Genomic DNA, 21,272 nt, shown 5'->3' on the forward strand with positions numbered 1-21,272 from the left:
CAGTAACAAGCTAACAGAAAACCACGTGACCCTGCATAGGTGCTCAGTGTTTACTTCCTGACCCCACTTCCTCATTAACCCATTAATCTGTTTCCTGTTCCTTTTACTTCCCCTTCCACCTCCTCCACCACTGCTTCCTCTTGCTTTTTTTCTACCTCCTGCCCATTCCCTTCGTTCCCATCCCTATCTCCAGCTCCCTCCCCCAGCCCATATCTCCTCTTCCTCTTTTTAAATAATGAAGAGATATGTTGCACATTCATATTCATAAACAGATTGATTAAACTGCTGTCCAAAAGGCTATCCGGCATGCTGCGGCCATTCTGACCAACGTGCTGGCAGTACTAGCAAGCTTCCAGAGATTTATGAAGATTTACCAAGTCCTTATAACACATAGGGCTAAATATAGTGCATTTGTAGATCTCTGGGGCGAATGAATCTCCTCTTTTGAGTGCAGTCAAGCAAAGGCGAATATGCTACCAGTCAAAAATGATTTCTAGGTTGACGTCTGAAGGGATACCTGGCAAGGGTAAGTAAGGACAGCGCTCTCAAGACATCAGGAGCAGCAGCTTGAGGCTTCATACCATATACAATCCTTGTTATGTCAGCATATTGTGCATGAGAAATAACTTTTACTTAGTATTCCAAGGCAGATCCATCTGTTCCTTAGTCTCTAGTGCTGGTCATAATCAAATATTAGTATTAGCTAGCATCCATGTGTATATTTAATGCTATTCCTTGTACACTGAGCAAATGGAAATAACACAGAGATGACACAAGGGGATGAAGGAGAGTATTATAGGTTAACCCATTAAATGCTGGCTCAAATAACATATAGATCCAGCATCTGAAGCTTTATTAACCCCCTATTAATAATAATAAAAAAAAATAAGATCCAGAAAATACTTGGCTATAGTCATTGTTTAGCACGCCCCCACCCCTGGCCTGTAAGGGGTTAAGCAGGCCAAGTGTTTCTATTTCAATTGTGAATTTCACAGGGTCTCATTCATGCCAATGACATCAGCTGCTTCCCCATGGCAACTGGAGGCCGTAGTAAAATTCCCAGGCAACGTTTGAGTCAGACCGTGCCAAAAAAGAACAGGTTGGATGGGAGACGTTCAAAGCAGATATCTTCTATTGTAAATGGGAGTTTAGGGGAGTATTTTTGGTTTTTCTTTACTTTCAACCAGTTTTAAACACTGTTTTTTTTTGTTTGATTGTTTTTTTAATTTAAGCTGTAAATGAAGAAGAGAAGATTTTTATCCTTTGATTTTTGCTCCAGAGAGAAGAAGCTCAGCAGTTGTTCCGGCTCTGAATGTGGAAAGCACCTCTGCCATAAACTGCTATTGGTATTGAGAAAAATATGACACCGTGGCCAATTTAGTGGAGCCTACCATAAGCGGGGGGCAAGCTTCTCCGGCACAGGTACTGCATAAAATCTTCTACACAATGAAAATTGCTGCTGAGGTTAAAATTAATCAAACAGGGATAACAAAATCTTAGGCATTTGGGAGTTTTAGGCTTGGATACAGGATGTATAACTTTGCAATGTTAGAACTTTCCTATAACTTCTTCAAAGCCTGAACAATAAGATTAACAGCATTAAAGACATAATCTTTCCTTTGAGCAAGAGAAATTAACTATATTATTGAAAGTATTCTTTCTCCTTAGACAAATATATCTGATTTTAGGACAGGGGAATGATCTCTTGTTGTGTTGGTTATTTTATTGCAATAAGTAGCTTTGAATTCACCATATGATAGGTATGCAATGTGTTAAAGGAAGTTTACAGTGTTATTACATGAATCAGCCCTTAAAGAAAAGAAAAATAGACATTCTAAGAGAGAAGTGTATGGGGAGATCAATATATCTGTGTGTAGCATTTTTTATAATGTATTGGTGTTTAAATGGGATTCAGAAAAAAATTCCAAAGGTGAGATCAGTATTTACTGATCTATAGCACGTTTTCTTATAGGGGTTGCTGGGTTTAATGAACTTTTAGTACGGATGTAGAGAGTGAAATTCTGAGACAATTTCCAATTGGTTTTCATTTTTTATTATTTGTGGTTTGTGAGCTATTAAGCTTTTTATTCAGCTGCTCTCCAGTTTGCAATTTCACCAACCATGCATTGATTTAATGCAACCATGCATTGATTTAATGCAACCATGGATTGATTTAAATAAGAGACTGGAATAATAGGAGACACCTGAATAGAAAGATGAGTAGATAATAAGTAGCAATAATAATAAATCCGTAGCCTTACAGAGCATTTGTTTTTTAGATGGGGTCAGTGACCCCCGTTTGAAAGCTGAAAAGAGCCAGAAGAAAAAGGCAAATAATTCAAAAACTATAAAGAAGAAAAAATGAAGGCCATTTGAAAACTTGACTAGAATAAGCCATTCTATAAGTTATATAGGTGAACCACCCAATTAACCTCTTTCGGATGAGATTCTGGGATTCCTTCTCCGGACATAAGATTTGGTATCTGATTAATGATCTACTTTTAACTACAATTGTCTGCAGAAGACAATTTCACTGGCTCGTGGATCTAAACAGATAGGGGACCTAATTTTAGCCCCTACCCAAAGGTTTAAGATCTATAGCCAGGGAAACAACATTTTTCTACTTGGATTAGAATATATTACCCCTGATAATTGTCTGAATTACCTGATCTTGCTTGAAATCTGTACACTATTAAACCCCAAGTTCTTTCTGATCACTCCATGTTTCTGGTCATTTTACCCTTTTCTTCAAGAAGGTCTGCTGAGGATGGAGAAGGCTGCATGCCCTAAAGTTAGAAAAGTAAAAGTGGGTCACTTTGGCTAATGCTTCTTGTGCCACAAACAAATGGGAGGCAGCCTTAGCATGTAAACATGATCTGTCAAACAAATATTCTTTCACTGACAAGCTGTTAAAGCGAATAACCTTGATTTATGCCTGGAATAAGCAATGTTTGGCACTTTGGATTTGCAGTTCTCATGTAGTTCTTCAAGTGCTGGAGAGCTGAATGATGTATATATACATCCAGCTAGTGACAGCATCAATAAAATGACAGCTTCTTTTTGGCGTCGTAAACATACACATTTTTCTTGCTGCTACGTGTATCAGAAATGAAAATACCTAGTGTGTCGTCACTGATTTGAAAAAAGGCTACCAAGGTGACCCAGATGTACCATCTCATTTACTTGGAAATCATATCTAACATCCAGGGTCATTTTATAAAATCATTTAACAGGGGCAGCAAAAAAAGCTTCCCTGGCGAGTTTAACTGTGGGATTTTCATTCTTTTGGAACTCTGATCACTAACCTTCAAGATCATGTCTTGGGAAATGTGTACAGTTATGGGATCCATTATCCAGAAAATTCCAAATTAAGGAAATGCCATTTCCTGTAGACTCCATTTTATCCAAAAATTCTAAATTTTTAAAAATTATTTCCTTTTTCTCTGTAATAATAAAACAGTACCTTGTACTTGATCCAAACTAAGATACAATTAATCCATATTGGAGGCAAAACCAGCCTATTGGGATTATGTAATGTTTACATGATTTTCTAGTAGACTTAAAGTCCTTTTACACTTGGGGGTGCCAAAAGTTAGGCCCCCAAGTGATTAAATTTACTTACCTAGCACCCCATGCCGGTGCTCCTATCAGGAGAAAACTGCACCACCCCGCTTCTCTCAGCCTGAAAAAACTAGAAAGCAAACGGACAAAGAAATCCTTCACAGGGGCATTTTGTTTTGTTTTGTTGCAAAATGTTAGTTTTTTGTATCCATTACATTGAAATTAAAAGGGTGGTTCACCTTTCAGTTAACTTTTAGTATGTTATAGAAGACTAAAGCTGGCCATAGAGGCAAAGATCTGATCGTACAAATCAAGGATTCGTACGATTTTCGGACCGTGGAGAGTCCCGAAATTTTTCATCCGGCGGAGATCGGTCGTTTGGTCGAGCAGTCAGGTTAAAAGATTTCTGTCGGCTGTGGGTAATATCTCTGCGTGTATTGCCGATCATACTATTTTCAGTGGGAGACTGTCACCAGCTTTGTCGGACATAACTATCGTACGATTGGTGTCAGGGGCAGAACATCGGCTCATCTGTTCTTTTGTACTTTATTTGATCTGAATGTTTAGTGGCAGGTCGGGAGATGGGGAAGTCTGATGTACGTTGATTTGTATGATCGGATCTTTGCGTCTGTGGCCAGCTTAATTCTAAGCAAATTTTCAGTTCGCCTTAATTTTTTATTTTATTTTTATAGTTTTTGAATGATTTGCCTTCTTTTTCTGACTCTTTCTGGCTTTCAAATGGGGGTCACTAACAAATGCTCTGTTTGGCTTCAAATGTATTGTTATTGCCACTTTTTATTAATACTCTTTCTATTCAGGTCTCTCCTATTCATATTCCAGTCTTTTATTCAAATCAAAGCATTGTTGCTGGGGTAATCTGGACCCTAGCAACCAGATCACTGAAATAGCAAACTGGAGAGCTGCTGAAAGCTTAAAAACTCAAAAACCGCAAGTAATAAAAATTGAAACCAATTGCAAATTGTCTCAGAATATCATTCTCTACATAACACTAAAAGTTAATTTAAAGGTGAGCAAGCCATTTAAAGTTACATCTATAAAACTTGTGGTTACTGCCCACCTGCATCAAGACTAAGGGTAAGGCCACACGAGGAGATTCAGTGAGGCAACTTCGGGCGACTATAGAAAACTCATTGCCGCGTGTGCATTAGCGCAGGCGACTTTTCATTCTAGCCTATGGGGAAAAACGCTGAGGCAGTTCGGGGAGATAGTCGCTTAAAAGACGAGGCGATTAGTCGCCAGGCGACAAAATCTCCCCGAATCTCCTCGTGTGGACGAGCCCTAAGGGGCATTTTTATTATGCTGTGTCAAATGAAATTCACAGTGTAAAATAATGGCAAATTTATCAAGGTGTGTTTGAATTTACACAATGCGATTTGCTGCCGTTATTTTACATTGCTTCCGGTGGAAGTCACTAAGATAAAATACTTGTAAAAAATGTACAACGTTTTTTACACAGTGGAGACTGGTGATAATCATGACGGAGGGTTTTCTAGTTGCTGCGAACTGCAACTCCCAGTATTCCCCATCAAATCAACTGACAGAACAGATTTAACTGGTTCATGGTAATGAATCTTTGCGCTTCTAGCTTAGATGTTAAAGTTCTTTCCTCTACAGATTTACTAGACATGAGTTGAAGGTTAGGTGCTGAGTAGGGGAAGTGAAGATGATTGTTTTTTGCTTGGGGCTAATGAGATCCAGCAAGGCATGTCTGTTTTGACAGATCTAAGCCTTTGATATATTTATCTACTTTGGAACTGGCAGTACTGACACACCTAGTTTGCCATAAATTTCTCTTTCAATACGGATGTCTCATATGTCAGAATACACCTTCAAACTATACCTAGAACTCCTTTTTGGTGTTATAGGGTGTCACATTAATCTTTTACATTGCACAGGCCTCACAAATGGTTACAGAGGAGTCTTTCTGGCAGGAATACATGAATTTCAGCTGATAGGAAAATTATACTTTAAAGATGGCCATAGACTATGGTTGCCACCTTTTCTGGAAAAAAATACCGGCCTTCCAATTTATTTATCTTTTTAACCTATTAATAACATTTGGATCAACCATAATTTTTACCGGCCAGGCCGGAAAAATACCGGTCAGGTGGCAACCCTACCATAGATGTAAAGATCCAATCGTACGAATCATAGAACAATCGGACTTCCCCATCTCCCGACCTGCCACTAACCATTCAGATCAAATAAAGTAGTAAAAGAACAGATCAGCCGATGTTCTGCCCCTGACAGCAATCGTACGATAGTTATGTCCAACCAAAGCTGCTGACAGTCTCCCACTGAAAATCGTACGATCGGCAATACACGCAGAGATAATATCGGCAGCCGACAGAAATCTTTTAACCTGTCCGATCGACCAAATGACCGATCTCCGCCGGACGAAAAATGTTCGGGACTCTCCACACACGGTCTGAAAATCGTACAAATCCTCGATTTGTACGATCACATATTTGCGTCTATAGCCAGTTTAAGGGAAGCCATTCAAGGAATTAGAGAACAAACTGATTATATGAATACAATACACAATGAGGCTGTATTGATTGCCACTGCTCCATTGTGTTTTAGTGTGGCTGTTTGATGTAGGGATTCGGCGGAACTCATCTTCAGGTATGGACATTGAGCTATTTGATATTCATTTTTACACATGAAATCTTCTTATTCCTTTTCACTGTAGAAAATAAAAAATAAGAATTAAAACTATAATTGCCTGGGGTATGTAGGGTGGTAGCTGCTAATCGTATTTCTATGTGAAAATCTTAAGTTTTGCTCTAATTTTTTTTTATTTTTTGATCAGTAACCGTTGATCAGATCCCATATACAGACTAGTTTTACTGTTATTGGGGCTCGTCGAAGGTAGTGTTTTTTGCAGGGTGTTGCTATAGAGGAGGCAGACCCTTCAGCTGCTGCAGTTTCGGAAGGTACAGGGGGCACAGACTGATAATGCACTTTGCATGTTACCCCAGTGAGTTGTCTATATTTTGTGCATACATTCATACCCGTGCCTAATTGCGTTGTGCGAATCTGTGTCACAACAGCTATTTCTGACTTATGTTCTCACGGGATCCATATTCCAGCAGACAAACGTGCTGAGTAAATTGCTTTGCTTTGTCATGTCTCTGGCACTTTGGGGAACAAGCTGAACAGATGGCATTTTGGAGGGAGCTGCAGGATTAAAGTGATGCAGGAAAGGTAATTATATACTGCGGTGGAACTGGTAAACAGGAGGTATGTTATAAACACAGTCTGTGCTGGCTAATATGGGTTCATAGAAGAGGTGGGTGCTACAGCTTTAGCTTTGTGAGTGCATGTAAGTTCGATTTTATATATGACTGTATATGTAAAGGCAGTTCTGGGGTGAAAATCCTACCTGTATTTAGAAAGAGGGTACATTTGGGGAGGGGGCATATATGGGAATGTTTAATAACAGGATATTGAGCTGGTGGGGGCAAATGCCTATGTACATTTAGCAGCAGGAATAAATGGCACTGACAAATATGTTAAAGGGGATCTATCACAAAAATCAAAATTAAATATAAGCTTCCTCATACTGAAATAAGAAACTTTCTAAATACAATCAATTAAATATTCTGCATTCTTTCTGAAATAATCAAGTTTATCTTCATGATTCCTCTCTCAGCACCTGTTTCTCTTCATTCTGTCTTCAGCAGCAGTTGGGTGTCAGATATTCACTGACAGTTAGATCCAACAGAAAGTTCCTTATTTCAGTATGCTGAAGCTTATATTAAATTTTCATTTTCATCGTGATAGTTCACCTTTAACATTGTTAGATGGTTACAAAAAAGACTTGTGTAAATTTGCCCAGATGTGAAAGACCTAGCCAGTGCCAGAGAAATTGTCATTGACCCAAAAAGTGTCTGATGGTTTGGTATAATTTGGCCATACATGTGGATGACAGCTTTGCATTTATCTGATCAGTGACAGGGACCACATTTTCAGATTGCAGGACTATACTGTACCTCTTAGAGATATTGCATGAGAGCACCAACACGCACAGTGGTTATGAAACTGGCTTATGGACTGTAAGGGTTCCGCTCCGATGAGACAAGATGGTGGTGTCCAGGGATCCCACGTGGCATGCTCTGACACCAATGTGTCAAATGTGCGCAGCATTTCAACGCCAGCGTCATAACGGATGCAGCATCTTGGCGGCAGAATGTACAAAACGGCAGGACGCCATCGTCATGACGTCATCACAGCTCTTTAGCACCAAAGAAGCCTATATAAGACGCCTGATCACTCCTGTCATTGCCCAATTATAGGTTCTCCTTGTGTGTTCCTGGCTGTGACTTTCAAACTGCTATTTCTGATTCCTGTGTTTGACCTCGGCCTGTTTTCATCGATTCTGAAACTTTGCTGCCTGTATTGACCCTTTTGCCTGGACTTTGATTACTCTTCTTCATGAACCCTTTTATACCGCGAACTGTGTTGGACTTGCTGCTTCTTCCTTGGTCCTCAACTTTACTGGAGCCTCCGGGCCCTTACATGGGCTTAGTTTCAAGACTAAACAGCCAGACAGCATGACTGTTTGGCCAGCATTAGTAGTCATTGCCCATGGCTGCTATTATAATTAGTATAGAGCTGTGACAATGCATATGTTGATGAATATAATGGGAAACACCGGCATTTAAATTGTAATACTTGTTCAAAGGGTGAGTAAGCAAAGTAAATATGAGAGTAGTTACAGAATGTCGTCAGACCTACAAATAACATTCTGTTTCTTAAAAAAATGCACTACATCCTTTCTTTACTGTACCATGATTTATGCAGCCTCCAGCTTGATCAGGTCATTGCCCTCAATAGTGCACAGTGCTCATGAAAAAGGAAATCCAATAGAGATTTTTAAAGTCTTGGGTAAATTCTACAGCTCCTTACAGCTCAGCAAAAGGTTTGGACTTAGCATTTCAGGAGGAGTGGGGGAGTATTTCTTATAGGTTCTAGTTTTGTGATTTTGTTTTCTGTGGCTCTCAACTTTGTCAATTAAAGGAGAAGCAGAATTGAACTCATTGTGTGCCATTTTGTTAGGCACCCCCAAGTCACCTTAATCAATTATCTCATAACCAGGCGGCCAGTGCTCCTATTCTTTAAAAATTTGACCCAACATGGGGTATGTTTCTGCAGAGCAGTCTGACGCCATATTGCCTTAGGCTTCCAGGTGTCCTCTGCTCAAGTGCATTTCAGAACTTTTATCATACCCCCCCCAACATTTAAAAAATAGAAAGAGGGACAACATTTTAACCACACCAATTTTATGGTCACACCCCCTAATTACCATGTCTATTTTACAAAAATAATAATTTCTGGGTGTTTTAGGGCCATGTTTTATTTGTTATTACAGTTCTGATAATGAAGGTGGATTGTCCTTTAAGCTGCAAGTCACAGTTTCCCCAAAATACCTGCTTAAATTAAATAGAATCTAAGTTTAAAAAAGTTTCTTAGTGCACCTGCATGTATTTTGGGCTCTCTGCCAAAAGCCAATTAAGTTTTAGAAACTTTGATCTTTTTCTGGCCCTTCAGTGCAGGGGATAAAAGAGAAAGTAGGGACATTTCAGTAGCAATCTGGGACTGGGGGTTGAGTCATAAATCAGGACTGTCCCGTGAAAAACAAGACAGTTGGGAGGTATGCTTTTATATATTTCTATATGGCACATGTGCTAAGCCTAAACTCACTCAAGGGATGCTTGAGAACCTTGGGTAAGACTAAAGCCACCAGCTCTGTTGGAACATACTGGGTAATTAGTTAATGTAGCAGAGATTCCATTTCCTCACAGAGGTCCTTATTTATATAAATAAGCTGCTGTGTAGCAATGTAGACAACCATTCAAATTAGAAGCCGGCTATAGGAAACACATTTGCATACTGGATACAGAAAAGTTGTGTACAATATAATGGTTTTAGTTCTCACACAGGAATATTAATGGGGTAAAATGCCATTCATGCTTTCTACAGAATGAAAACCTCTCTGGTATATTGTAGGTGCTGGTTGAACAGATACTATATATATATATATATATATATATATATATATATATATATATATATATATATATATATATAGATATATAGATATATATATATATATATATATATATTATTATTTTATTATTATTAACATGTATTTATATAGCGCCAACATATTGCGTAGCACTGTAAAGTAACTGTGATTATAGAACTACATCACATGAATTACATACATAGAATATATGGAGTAACAAACATCACAATCAATACAGGTACAAAGAGGTGAGGAAGGCCCTATGCATAGGCATACAGTCTAAAGGGAAGGGAGTAATACACAAGGTGTGGGAGTGGGCAAGATCGAAGTAAGTGGGTGAGAAATGTGGTGTTGTATGTGGTGTTGCGTTTGGTAGTTAAGCAGAGTGAGGGTAGGCTTCTCGAAAGAAGTGCGTTTTCAGAGATTTTTGAAAGCAGAAAGGTTGGGAGAAAGTCGGACAGATCGTGGGAGAGCGTTCCAGAGGAGGGGTGCAGCCCTTCCAAAGTCTTGAATGCGAGCATGTGAGGATATATATATATATATATATTTTTTATAATTGATTTGTAACATTGCTGGCCCTTTATTCTGAGATGGTAAAAAGAATGGGAAAGGTCAGAATGGAAAGATAAATGGCACTAATAATAAAACTCTAGTCTTGTAATCAGTGGACCTTGTAATTGCTATGGTCAGTGACTGGAAACTGAATTAACCAAATTATAGACAGGCAGAATAGAAAAACACATAATTGGGAAGCCACAAAGAAATAAAGTAAAGTTCAGGTAAGCTTTTTAGATCACTTATGTCCAAGGCACTTTAACATGACTTTTGTTAACTCTGCCTCTAAGGCTAATGGTGGACAGGTTGTCTTATTTATAAAGTGTTCTGCTGCCATTCATACCTTCCATGGGTGTTCATCGAAACACCCCAAAGCAGCCTGTTAGCTGACACACAGAGAGGGTATAGGCCCAAAAATACAGCTAATATCTGCTCTGTGTGTCTGCTAATAGGCAAGTCCCAGAGTAGAAAACAAATAGGCACAGATGGTACAGAATGTGGAATTAGCAGCTTAAGGCTACTGCAGAAAATCAGCCCCTACACAGGTATTAGCCTCCTGCCTGTGTCTGCACCCAAGTCGACACAATGGTTCTGGGTGCAGGCAAGAGAGGAGGCTAATGCCCACGTAGGGGCTGATTTTTTGCCCTGTGTATTTCAGCAGACAGTACCTTTAGGCTTACGGCACATGGGATTTATTCTAGCCGAAATTTAAGTTCCACTGAATAACAAAATGCTGAATCCTCAACAAATGATCTGCCTAATACCAACCTGACATAAATAATGTCATCATAAATGACATTGTTCAAAGTTTTAGCATCATATGAATTTAAGGTTTTGAATTCCGTTCAGTATGAAATGGCTTAGTGCAAAAAGTGCTGTTTTCCTGGATTCAGTGCACCCATAATACAGCAATAATGTACCCATTTATTGTAAAATATAAGGATATTATAAATCACTGAGGTTTTCCATGACCATTAAAAAGGCAAAAGGCCGAAGGTAGAGTGTTTTTATTCAGGTCATGGAACTCTGAGATGACTTGTAATATCCTTATATTTTACAACAGTGAGAACCTAATTTATCTAAATACAGAAGTCTTGTGTAAGCACCAGTTACACCTGATGACATCACTAAACACTGTTAATAAGGATATAATTTACAGGCAGCGCCGGGCCAGGCCAGCCAGGCACCCTAGGCAACCAGGCCAGTCGCATCACCTACCATTCCCATACACATGCGAATAGGAGCATGCACAAGCGCGAATAGAGGGAACAGCCAGGCATGAGAGTGGAGAGAGGGGACCAGACTAGGGGGTAGGAGGCAGAGAAGGGTGCCTGTCCCCCCCCCCCACAGCTTTGCTCCCTAGTTCTGTCCCTGGCTTGTCATGAATAAGTGGAAACTCTAATAGAATTTAACAGTAACTTCCATCATCCCCTACAAACAAAGAAAGCTGTATGATAGAGATAGTTGTAGTATTGCAACCACCATTGTAATTTATATTAGCTGCCGTTGAAAGTTTCAGTTAGTTGTAACTATGCTGCTGTGACTTTATGACCTTGCTGATCACTGTGCAGGCAGAATGCAGTACAACCACAGGGCCTCTTTAAGTTCAAGTTCTTTTCACTGCCTAAACTTGCAGGGAGCGACAGTACTGCCTGTTCTCTCAGTCCTAGCATATAAGTCACTCTGAGAGTGCACAACCTAATACAATATATTAATTCTTCTGAGAGTGCACAAACTAATACATGATATTAATTCTTCTGAGAGTACACAAACTAATACATGGTATTAATTCTCTATCCATACATTCACAATACTGGGCTATACGAGCACTTCAGAGCTCAATTGTAGGCTGTATTGTTCCCTCAGCCAGCACACTGTAAGTGTCTCCTGCTTTCATGACAGCTCTGGTCACCTTGCCTGTTTTATTAGTGGGAGGAAATCTGACCTTTACTCCCCAAGTTGTGACAATGCATTTAAAGTGACTGAGGCAGTAAAAGGGTTAAGACAATCAATGCTGTGTTTTCCCCCCCTGAGGAGGCAAAGTAATGTCATGTCTCTCCCTCTTACAGACAAGCAGGAGCTTGCAGTCAGGTTCAGAACAGCAAGGGAAGAGAACCAGCAACTACACGGAGCTTGAAGCCTGACAAGACCTCGTCCTGCAGGTAAGTGGAAAAGACTTTGGTTTCATTGGCTGGCGGCACAGGGCACCGAGTGGGAACATCTAACCTGCTCAGAATGGAACAGAGAACTAGCATGTTCACCCTCTTCCCTTCTGTGCATTCTGTCACAGAGTAAAAAAAAACTCTTCAGAGCCATAAGCCCACTGCACCAAACTGGAACTGAGCAGAATAGGCTGTAGGTTTACATCTGAAGATCATTGTAGCGGCGCAACTATAAAGTAGGAAGACCCTGCCATTGCTGGGGTGCCAGTGGGGCACTGACTGATGAGCAGTTTTATATATGTTTTGAAAAATGTATTCCAAAATGTAGTGGGAGTCTCAAAATGAGTTCCCTGTAACTTCTAGTTATATATTATATATAAACAGTAAGGACTCATTACCAGGATATTCTCACTATGTATAACAGACAGACTGGCCCCACCCTATGAGCCTCTACCCGCTTATACAATCTTCCCCATTACTTGTCACGGGCACCCTGCTCCTAACTGGGAGGTTTTTTAAAAAAATGCATGAGCTCATGAAGTGTTTATATGAATGGGAGAACTGTGTGTGTGGACTAGTGTTCTCTTTTGTGTTTCTGACTCTCTGGCAGTGAGCACTGCATTGCTTTATTTACTTGAAAAACGCCTTCAGTTCATGGAAAATTATACCTTTGAGCAACCTTAGAAACAGAGTGAAGTTTTCGTTAGGTGATGTTGCAACGCACAACCTTTTTTACTCGTAAGCCACGTTCAAATGTAAAAAGAGTTGGGGTGCAATACAAACATGAAAAAAGTTCCTGGGGTTCCAAATACAGGATATGATTGGCTATTTGGTAGCCCCTATGGGGTGCAATACAAACATGAAAAAAGTTCCTGGGGTTCCAAATACAGGATATGATTGGCTATTTGGTAGCCCCTATGTGGACTGGCACCTACAAGAGGCTCTTTTTGGCACTATACATGGTTTTTACACAACTAAAACTTGCCTCCAACAAGCCAGGAATTAAAGCCCTAAGACAGGTACACCCCCAAAAGATTTTTATTGCTCCATCCTTGTTAAGGGCTCCATAAATTTCTTTGTATATTATTATCCATCGGCACTATAACTCCATATCATGGGGGGAATGTGAGTCACAGTTGTATTGTTTATTTACCACAAATAGCAATAATTCCAAAGGCATCTATGCAATAGAGGTGACATTGCTTCTGCGGGATATTTCTGATCTCATCGTCGTCATTTTTTTAATGCTTTACTGGCCATATATATTTTTCATTTTATCATGATGAATGTCCTAAATACAATTAGTAGTTGTACACTCACTTCAGGCGGATTTGTAATTAAAGCTACATGGCCATAAAAGTATAATGGGACACAGACTGTTGTGTTATACACTACTAAAAATAGAGTGATATTAATACTCTTAGTGCACAGGGACTGGTCCTATTAGCTATTTTTTGGGGATGGATCTGGATCTGGAAGTGAATTTGAATGAACATATGTCTTTTATTCCTGTCTCAACCAATATGAAAACATTAATGTCGTTGCTGCTGTTCCTAAATAGCCCACCTTGGATTCAAAAGTTTGTGCCCTTGTATCCTACACTGGACCCTCACTTGGGCTTGGCACATATCTTTTATATACTATGCTTATTGCTAAATCTGTGTTTTCTGTTAGGAAATCTGTGTTTCGTTTTAAGCCTATAGTAAAGGGTTATTTCCCCCGCTTTGTGGTCACAGAGCCAATAATGCCTGTGGGAGTTGGTTTAATTGTGTTTTTGTTGCACTGAGCAAACACAGTGATATTAGACAAGTGGGAGCAGCAAGAGGAAACCCAACTCCTTCCCAGTGAGGGTATCGGCTCTTTTTATGACATATACCCATGCATATAAATGTCACAGCATGCAGATATAGCATTTAATACCTTATACCATATATAGGTTGCCAAAACGTTGTTGTTGTTTTTTTTCAGGTTAGCTCCTTTGCATTTTATTTTATGGACATTTGACTTGCGTTCACAAAATACAACATGAGATGGGCAAAAGAATATAGCTTTTAAATGTATACTTAAAGCAATAAGTAAGCATTGTTAATTTACATACATTTGTTTTTATTTACAGTACCTCAGTATTGTCAAAATGTGTATTTAAATGAGACTAGAGACTTCAGTTTCAAAAAAAAAAAAGACTGTGCTTGAAATAGCTTAAGCTTGAACACATTTATTTTAATACAGGTATGAAATCCGTTATCCGGAAACCTGTAATTCAGAAAGCTCCAAATTACGCAAAGGCCAAATCCCATTATCCAGATAATCCAAATTTTTAAAAAATGATTTTCCTTTTCTCTGTAATAATAAAACAGTACAGTGTACTAAGATATAATTAATCCTTATTGGAAGCAAAACCAGCCTATTGAGTTTATTTAATGTTTATATGATTTTCTAGTAGACTTACGGCATGGAGATCCAAAATTCTGGAAAGATCTGTTATCTGTAAAATCCTAGGTCCCAAGCATTCTGGATAACAGCTCACATACCTGTATATCATTCAGGTTGGAGCAGCGAGGCTCACAGAATATTGAAAGATCTTTGCTAATGGGAGAAAAAAAGGAAAGGTTCAGCTGTATTTAAAGGACACTGAAAGTGTACAGGAGGTTTAAACAGGCTCTGTGGTGCAGGCTTCATTGAACCAACTGCCCTATATATGCTGTGTAACTTGAATTAAAGATATTATTTTCATGCAGTAGCAACTGTAAAAGAGAATAATACATATGAATCATTTTCAGAACCATTTTAATGTTTTGAAGGTTGTATATGTGCGTTATATATATATAAAGTAAATTTCCATCAAATTTCTTTCCAATTGGAGCATCAGATTCATATATAACAGTTCTTGGACATTAATTCAGGTGACCTAGGCATTGAACCAGCACTGTATTTGTATTGTGTTGCCACTTAGAAACCAAGAATACATGCACAGAGACACTTCCCCATAAATGGAAGCAGAAGTACAAAATGATACATACAATGGGTGATATAATGTAGGCAGGATTTCTTTTTCTTTTTTTGGAAGGTGAACTGCGCCTATAAGTATTGACCCTTTGTCAGTCTTAAGCAGGTCATTAATGTAAGAATCTATTTGTTTGGCTAAGTCACCAGACCAACGGATATTTGCCCAATTTAACCACCCACACATTAAATCACATTGTGTTGGTCCTAGAATTTTGAGTAATAACTAAATCACTCCAATCCATAAAGTGGAAGTACAATTCATTCCACGGTGGGATGGGGGATTTGTGCAATGCAGTCAGCCATGGACTTAATACAGATCCTTGACCAGTAGGATTCTCCTTATTGCTAAATTAATATATAGATATATATTAGGCAAGGGGGTTATTTTTTCCAGACAGACTAGAGAAAGAATTCACCATTTTTCAGCTGTGGTCATTCTTAGGACACACTGTATAACCTAGGTAAGCCTATGCACTGGCACATAGTCAGCAGTAAGTATCCCAAAACAAGAGAACGTTGGTAGGACTATCAGGCACAACCCCCTTGTTTTGCTCATAGCTCATGAAGAGCTTGTACCTGTTTATAACATGCAAACCTTTGTGCGAGGTGCAATTAAGCAATCCCAATAGTTTCAACGCTCCTTTCAAAAGTCAACACTAATAAATATTTACTTTTTCCTTTAAAGAAACCTAGGCTATTAACCTAACCTTTAACCTTTTAATAGATTTTTATTCCAAAAACACAGTGCCCAGTGTGGCCATAATATCCTGATACCAGGCAATGTTTGTTTGCCATAAAGCACCACTCAGACATAGAAGTGTCTTGGTTTCTGTCTCCAAGGTGGGCCCATTCCTAATTTCGACTGTTTTCAGAATCTGTAATCCTCGTTATAAGGCCCCATTCATAACACAAGTGTGATCAACACACTTGGAAGATCAGAAGTTCACAAAATAAATTACATTTAATTATTTTCCCTCCATCTGTCGGCACCTACACACTTCCTCTATAGTCATTTTATTTCGGATCAGTTCCAAGAGGGTGATTCACGGGGAGCAGGAAGAACAAGCTGATACGCAACCCAAACTCCCTGTTCTCTCTGCTCATAAATCAGGAAAGACCTGAGTCATTTTTCAGCAGATTCCTTCATTAAGGAGTCAGCATTGCGTCCCAACACCAAACTGGGTCATCCAGACAAAATTCCAAACACTTCAGCTCACTCTCATGGCTGAGTAATGAGAAACTCACTGAATATCTCTGAAATGAGCTCAGTGGAGCTAGCAGATGATGGCACTTCATTTTGGGTCAGATGAGGAAGTTAGCTCTGATAAATAGAATGAAATACCAGTATACTACAAATGTCACTGTTTTACTGCTTGTATAGGGGAATATTTATGGTATCTCTCTGGTCTAAGAGAGTTATTAAACACAAACATGTGCAGGGGAATTTGCACCAAGAAGAACATAATTTCTTAACACCACCCAAGCCCCAGGGTTCAGTTTTTCTCTTCATGTGGAACTCAATTATTACTCACTACTAAGAGTGTGTTGGGCTCATTTAAGATGCAAAGTACAAAACATATTACTGTCCGACAGTGCACCTTGATACTCCTGATTTGCACCTGGCATGCTATGGTGCAAGTCTTTGCACTCCACAAATGATGTTGCTGCATACCCATAAGAGCAGGACTTACAAATACCCTGGTGTGCTCCTCCTCTTGAAGGCACACAGGGGTCTGCTCAGGGCAGGCCTTTAGAACAGGGCTTTCTTGCATCTATAATATTACATGAGTCCTGGTATTTACATTTTTACATTCACAGGGAGGATGCTTGGTATAGGTGCATGCTGTTCTACATGTCTGTTTTTATTAAAAAAACAGAACCCTAACTGTTTGGTCAATATAATACAAATGCAATACTGGGACCCCCTTGTACCACTGTCCAACTCCTTGCTGCCAGCAGTTGTCCATCAAATTGGCACTGTCCTGAGACCCTCATAGCAGGCCCTGCTGGTGCCATGGAACCCCCTTGCCCATCCAATAGTTCAACCATTTTCCTGCAGGCCAAATAGACAGATACCATACGAGACGCCTTACATGTTTATGGTCACTTTTGTATCATTCCATTTCGGATGTTAAGAGGAGCTGGTGTGCTTCCTTTTGGCCAACTAGGATGATGGGATTATCAGTCTGAACACCCAACCCCCCCAATTGCCACACATGCCCAGAGGGCAGGCCAATTTGATTGAAATCAGCCAAACTGCCTGACCAAATCTAGGCGTGTATTGCTAACTTTATATTTTAATGGGATATCACTACGGGCCAAGAATGCTTTCATTCCCTTATTTACATATATCTATGCTAATCCTGTTAATGCAAAATTTACGAGATATTAAACAATGGTGTGGGAGGAGTGTTTCCCTGTTTTCTTGTATGTAGGCACACAGTGAGTTTGTCTTTCATCTGATAAGGAACTGCTTATAGATCAAGGGTCACCTCTTAACGCCTCTCTTTTTAACTTGGCACACGGTGTGTATTCTCCTTCGTTGCTTGTATGGGAAAACGCATGTTAGTGCTGGGACCTGGCTGTTTTGAGCAAGAATCATGGTGCTCCAATGAGTGCCATTTATTACATTTAAGATAGTTATGTGTTAATTTCAGGATGTTTTTACATCTGTGCTCACTGTAATTTTTGCACTATTAAATGCAATTTATAAAAGCAGGCTGCACTGACTGGCACTAGGTACAAGCTTTTAAGGATAAGTGAATTTGTGCTTTTCTTCTATACTTGTAGATTAGACCTATTTTTTGCTTGTGGGAAGGAAACAGGAGACTCTGCTAAAATCAGTATATATATATATATATATATTTTTTTTTTTTTTTTTTTGCACTAAGCTATTTGATAGTGAACTGAATTCAAAACCTTAAATTCACTTGATGCTAAAACTTTGGCCTTGTGCTTTTATATGGTCAGGGAACTCCTCAGTAACTTTTAATATCCTTATATTTGACAAGAGGGGGTACTTTATTCACTATATACCTATAGAGGAATCACACTGTACTTAGGGACCCAGGAGGTATAGGGGGCATAGTGAGCCAGCCATTTCATGAAAAATGTCTTTATTCCAGATGTTAGTGGGGTCTTAGGTGAGTAGAGCTAATTAAAACCACAGTTCTTTTTGTGCTGGATCTCTTAATATATCTGAAAATGTCACAACACTATCAAAGCCAGTGTAAATGTGATTAGAAAAAAAGTAAAGGAAAGGCAAAATGATATGCTGAATGTATTCCTTTAAGAGAATTTATACTATGGAAGAAGGTGGGGGCGGTAAAAAAAAAAAGCTCTTCTACTATGATTGTTATTTATAAGCCCCAGGAACACTGTAACCTCTCATTCATCCCACCCCGCAGAGCTTGCTTCAATCTGACTGGCTGCTTTTGTGCACATTACCCAGTAGATTATGTCTGACACTTTGAAACCTCTTATACCTGTCAGATAAGCCCCACCCTGTAATCAAACTCCCAGCAAGGTGGAAAAAAAAAAGACATTGTACACTGTAGAAACATGTCAGGTTGCCTGTTCCCGCGCTCTCTCCCTCCTCTCTCCTTCCCTGGCAGCCAGTGGATCCAGGCATGTGAGTGATCTGCTGCTCTGCCTCCAGTCCTGGGGTAAGTAAGGGCTTTTCTGTCTATATACCTGAGCTGATTTCCTTAGTTGCCTCTCATTGCCTCTACCGCACAATTCTGCCTTTCTGTTCAGCTCAGAGCTAAGCAAGTGCTGCTTGCTAGTCACATACAGAATGGAGCTCCTGCAGTGTGGATATCCAGCACAGGGTGCATCCATACAAGTGAATTCTAATGCTGGTGTTGGAATAGAATCCGCATAGGAGTCCATGGCTCTGAGATGTAGAAAGAAAGAGGCTTTTCCTGATATTGGATCCTCCTGTAGCACTAGCAGAGCTTTGTGAAAAATGTGTCACACCGGACGATTCCTTATTATGGAAAAGTAGCAGAGACAAAATAGGGGGGGGGTTGCCATGAGTATGCGGCACACTGAGAATAGTTATGGCAACTAAGTGCCAAATATGAGGCTGACGTCTAGTTTAGCCTTTCCCTATTATTACTGGCAGGATCATGCTATCACAATCAGTGTCATTTTTAAGGGTCAGCCTGGTTGTTTAATATTTTCAAAGGGGTGGTTTACCTTTACATTAACTTTCAGTATGTTATAGAATGGCTAATTCTAAACAACTTTTCAATTAGTCTTTATTTTTTATAGTTTTTGTATTGCTTGCCTTCTTTTTCCGACTCTTTCCAGCTTTCAAATAAATCAGAATCCTAATTTGCAAATGCAAATTAGGGACAGGGAGGGAAACCGTATGACTTTTTGTCACAAAACAAGGAAGTAAAAAATTTTTTCCACTTCCCACCCCTAATTTGCATATGCAAATTAGGATTCGGATTGTGTTCGGTATTCGGCCGAATCTTTTGCGAAGGATTCGGGGGTTCAGCCGAATCCAAAATAGTGGATTCGGTGCATCCCTACTTTTTTTTTACTCTTCTTTCTATTCAGGCCCTCGCCTATTCATATTCCAATTTCTTATTCCAATCAATGTATGGTTGCTAGGGTAATTTGGACCCTAGCAACCAGGTTTCTAGAACTGCAGACTTTAAAGTTGCTGAATGAAAAGCTAAAAAATAAAAATGTTGGCTTCTGCTACATTGTTTTGGATCCATAATTCAGACAAATACCGAACCAAATCCAAACCGTAATATGCATATTTAAGAAATATTGCAGGATACAAAATAAAATCTAAAGTCATGTGACATTAAGGGTTTGGATTCAGTTCCACTGAGCACTGGGGATTGAGCCAAATCTAAACCCTGCTGCTAGGTTTCTCTAGAGCGATAGAAATGTCACACTGTACGGATTTACTAACTCCCGAGCCTACACCCTTAGAACAGATGTGCCTCTACAATTTTCTTCTGTCCAATTGCTTTACAGTTGTTATGGGCAGGACTGACCCTGAAATAAAATCAGCATTCTGGGAGTGAAATGTTAATGACAGGGACTTACAGCCCTATACACCTGAAAGCTGGAGGCTAGTAAATGTCTTTGCCGTGCCATTAGCTTAATATATTTATATAAATGATAGCTTGAACGATCTGTGCTGCATGTTCTTCCTTCGACTATAGACTATTGTCATAATGAGTCACTTTGCAATAGTATAATAGGCCTCTGCTGTAAAGGGGGCCCTAGCATTGCAAGAAGGTCGGGGTCTTCCATCCATAGGAAGAAGTAAAATGCATATTTTTGGAATGTTCTACTTGCAAGTTGCTTACAAGTTTATTACAGCTGTCCCTAACTAGCCTTTGGCTATCCATAGGATGTCTATCGAAGCTCATTGGGTCAGTGATGTTCACTTGGCACCAGAACTGCCTTTTTGGGTGAAATCATTATCTTTCTTCTTTAAAAAAAATGGAGAGCAAACTTGGGTAGATTAGGGGGCACATTTACTTAGGGTCGAATATCGAGGGTTAATTAACCCTCAATATACGGCCGTCAAAGTAAAATCCTTCGACTTAGAATATCGAAGTCCAAGGCTTTACCGCATTTCCTTCATTCGTATGATCGAAGGAAAATTTGTTCGATCAAACGATTAAATCCTTCGAATCGAACGATTAAATCCTTCGAATCGAACAATTAAATCCTTCGAATCGAACAATTAAATCCTTCGAATCGAACGATTCGAAGGATTTTAATCCATCAATGGAACGATTTTCCTTTGATCAAAAAAAGCTAGGAAAGCCTATGGAGACCTTCCCTATAGGCTAAGATTGATGCTCGGTAGGTTTTAGGTGGCGAAGTAGGTGGTCAAAGTTTTTTTTAAAGAGACAGTACTTCGACTATCGATTTTTAGTTTGAATCGTTCGATTCGA

General features: G+C 39.4%; 1 protein-coding gene across 4 annotated transcripts in view; it reads left to right on the forward strand.

The window, feature by feature from the left end:
* Positions 1-397: 397 nt before the first annotated feature.
* Positions 398-21,272, forward strand: part of pak6.L (p21 protein (Cdc42/Rac)-activated kinase 6 L homeolog) — a 53,007-nt gene continuing 32,132 nt past the window's right edge. Inside the window, exons 1-3 of one of the 4 annotated variants that reach the window (XM_041573375.1) lie at positions 398-526; positions 1,280-1,422; positions 12,238-12,330. The gene's annotated coding sequence lies outside the window, so the exon portion shown is untranslated. Of the gene's footprint in view, positions 527-1,245; positions 1,423-6,633; positions 6,790-12,237; positions 12,331-18,700; positions 19,002-21,272 lie in introns of those variants that run through there. The other 3 variants (XM_018231224.2, XM_041573376.1, XM_018231225.2) reach the window with 3 other exon arrangements.

This window comes from Xenopus laevis, chromosome 8L, assembly GCF_017654675.1.
Source record: "Xenopus laevis strain J_2021 chromosome 8L, Xenopus_laevis_v10.1, whole genome shotgun sequence".
Classification (NCBI taxonomy): Eukaryota; Metazoa; Chordata; class Amphibia; order Anura; family Pipidae; genus Xenopus; species Xenopus laevis.